The sequence below is a fragment of the Falco biarmicus genome, chromosome 3, assembly GCF_023638135.1.
Source record: "Falco biarmicus isolate bFalBia1 chromosome 3, bFalBia1.pri, whole genome shotgun sequence".
NCBI lineage: Eukaryota > Metazoa > Chordata > Aves > Falconiformes > Falconidae > Falco > Falco biarmicus.
In genome coordinates, this window is record NC_079290.1 from 25,165,249 (window position 1) to 25,169,127 (window position 3,879).

A 3,879-nucleotide genomic window follows, 5' to 3' on the forward strand; every position below is an offset into this window, starting at 1 on the left:
TTACCTTGCTGAACAAAATCAAAATTGTACCATAGGGTGGAAAGGACTATTTCTGTGTAAAAGATTCCTCCCTCCATTCTTTTGACATACCGCATTCTCTGAAGTAAGCAAGCAACAGACTAAGAACAGGTTCAAAGCCAGCAGTCGTATGTTTTCCTTTGCAATTATAATTTTGACTTGATCATGTGCCAGTATATTATGATACATGATGTATTGCTTAGGAGGATGTCAGTCAGCAGAGACATCTACATTTGTAAGAGATTCAACTCTTAAGCCTTGACTCTAACAGGTATCCTGTATTTGTAAGCTATGAGAAAGGGCATATTTTTCCCCACAAGTAGCATGTAGGCATAAAGCCCCTTTCCTCATGAAATAATTATCTCCTTGCTTCCTCTGTTCTTCATCACCTTTGTGGAGGAGGAAAAAAAACCAAAAAAACCCACACGTATTTATTTACCTGTTTTACAAAAAACCTAAGTAACCAGTTAGTAACTGACTGACTTCTATTAAAATGTTCACTTGATTGAAATTACCAGTGAACCCTGCAACACAACAGTGTTCCATGAATTTTTCAGTTTTTAATGAGAGAAATATTTCCAAAAATTCATAAAATGTCACATTGAAAGCTGGCAATAGAGCCTAACACCACTTATTGGTAAAGTACAATCACATAAGCATTGCTGCACTCAGCTTTTTAATATGGCCATCCTTTCAAGTGAGGAAAACTTGCCTATGAAAGCTCCATTAGTATAAATGCAGAGTAATTCCACTAATTTAATTATCATTCAATTAAACAAGCTCTTTACTAATATCCTTGTGCCAGAAAACATGTATCAAATAATTATAAAGTTTTAATATGGTACTTCCATTTTGGACTCTTGTTTTTCCTCATTTTTTTTCCCCAAATACTTTAAAATACTGTATCATCATAGCCATCTTCTATTTTAGATGATTCAACTGAATTATGGGACACACTTAGTGTAAATTTGACTGCTATCCAGAAACAGTTGACAGATGTGAATTCTTCTGTATGTCACATACTTGATTTTAGGAATATTTTTGTTCTCGCAAGTGTAAAAATTATTTATGGAATGCAGGAATTAGAATCTTTTTTTCCGACACAAACAAAGCTAAAAGAAAAAAAGACAGAAATATTATTTCTGAATTACAAATACCAAAATTTAAAAAATAAACAAGTTACGTAAAGTTTGAATCATATCTTCTGTGTCAAAGGATGTGGAAGAAGTTAGTAGGTTCTATTCCCGTTTGATAACGTGGGACCGAAAAATATTTTACTATGATTTCCTAGTGTTACTTAATTCTAACAATGCAAAGAATGTTGGATTCCATTGCTGTGTTAACAATGAGATAAATGACATCCAATTATGTAAAAGTATTCCTTTAGACAAAATTTCCTCACTATTTCAGAAATATGAAATCAAAAGACTCAGCCCAAGCAAGACACATTCCTGTTGATTTTCTTAAGATATTTTTGCAGATAATTCTAGCCAAGTGGCTTTTATTACATGAACCAAACTAGCAATCTTAAGTACATTGATATTTAAGAATATTAAGTACCAGTGGACTGAAATTTCAGAAGGGAAGAAGTTCAGCTTCATGTCTGGTCTATATCAAAAATTAAATCTGACCTAGAGATTACTAAGCCTTGTATAATTCCTCAGTCAGGTGTTTGTGCAAGAGTTCAAACTAAACTCAATTATCCAGTCATTCACTTAAGGCTGGTTAAGACTTTTGCCATGAAAGCTTAAATGTCTTCTAGAACAATTTTCCCTAAGAAGCTATAGATACCTCACTAAATTATATGGCTAAAGCAGTCAGACACACTCCTCTCTTCTCAGAAGAGTAGTCCTCAGTGCTGAGTACATTTCACGTTGGGAATTTACAACAGGTGTCCTGACAGTTCCTCTTGGCACAGTATTGTCATAGCAGTCTTTCTGCTAAAAATGCTTTGCCCAGCTATTCTTTACATCTTTCAGCTCATTACTGTACTTGGACATAGTCGCTCATCAAATAGAATTGAGCACTGCACAGTGCCTTGGATGCTTTAGCCTTTTGCACTGCTGAGGGCCTTCCACTGGCATCTCCACAGCCTGCTTTCCACAAACAGCTCTGTAACCAAACTGCCATAAGGAGGAACAACTAACAGCAAATCTGAACAGGCCCTGGTGAAACCCACCTAGTTACTATGGGAAAAGTATTACAAGGGGGTATCTTTCACCATTAGAGTGATGTATGCCATCAGCAATATGTAGGTACCATACAGGAACTATTTAAAGCTAAATATATCTACAATTACTATGAAAAACATAAGGGTGCCTTGCAGGTAAAAAGATATCCTTTTCCACAGCTGATGTTCTGAGAAGACTGTTACTAATACAAAACTACACACCCCACAGAATCCTATAAAAAGTGTTAACAACTCAGGGTCACATGAAGAACTGACTTCATTCATCCTGCATAAATACTTTCTTTTACTTACAGAACAACTTCTACCATCGTAATCATTAAGCTGCTATGAAGTCTTGCTTCAAAATGCCAGCCTGTCACATTCTTAATTCTGTAACCTTTATATCTTTCTGTTAAGGTAGGGAGAACATCAGTAGCACCCTGAAGAATGGCTTAGTAAATGTACCATCTCCTTATTTCTCATTTCCCACTTACATTTAAAACAAACCTGCCAACTCTAAAACTAACCTGTACCACAACTAATTTAACTCACTATTCAGCATAAACAGCTACTGTAGCTACCATAGACAAAGTCTGTAGTTACATGAATCATAAAGCAAATGATTTATGCCTCAGCCTTGAGTCATGCTTTATGTGAAGAGATGAGGCTTGACTCACTAGAATCAATCAACGGTATGTCCAGCCAAGTATCAACAGAAAACGTACAAAGTATAAAAGCAAAAAGTACCTTTTATACCTTTCAGTGTTCTGGTGAGTTAACACCATGGTGAATCAGGCACCATTTAGGTTGGAACCTTTAAGATCATCAAGTCCAACTGTTAACCTGGCACTGCCAAGTCCACCACTAAACCACATCCCCGAGTGCCACATCTGTATGACTTTCAAATTCCCCCAGGGATGGGGACTCAACTGCTTCCTTGGGCAGCTTGTTCCAACGCCTCCTTACTCTGGATACAGTATCCAAGTTATTGATATTAGTGACCCCCCTGTTCCTGTTGCTGAACTCAACATTTCCACACTTGCTTGGGTATCACTGTGTAAGCCACTGTCCACCGGCTCCCCAGCCTCCTTGCACCTCACCTGTCATGCCCTCACCACCAAGAGCTCAGAAACACAGCGAACATGGACCATCACTTAACTAGTACTTCACTTTGTGCCAAAGCCCATTTAGGCCTGGTTCTAGTTCCCCTTTACTACAGTAAATCAACACAAGCTCCCCACACAGCACAAAGTGATGGGGCTGGCCTCGCACCGCAGAGCTAGTCTATAACAGTTTTAGGCGAAATTCACCACTTCAAAAATCAAACTCTATTAAGCTGGCCCCACCACAAGCGACTGGCTGTCTCTGAGCACTTATCCTAGCGCCTTCAGCCCGCCGAGGCACGGGCACGGCCCTACCGCCACCTCAAGCAAAGGAAGGGAGACCAGGGCTGGGGCTACAGCTCGGCCACCGCCTCCGCACCGGCACAGCAACAGCCTCAAGCGCCCCGCCGCAGCCCCCGCCGCAGCCCGCGGCCCGGCGCCCGGCCGCCCACCCACTCCCACAGCTGCGCCCATCGCCCCACCGCGCAGGCGCCCGCCGGCTGCCCCCTCCTGCGGGGCGGGCGGGGCCGCGCAGGCGCACGGGCCGCGCAGGGGCCGCGCAGGGGCCACGCAGCCCGTAAGAGCGGC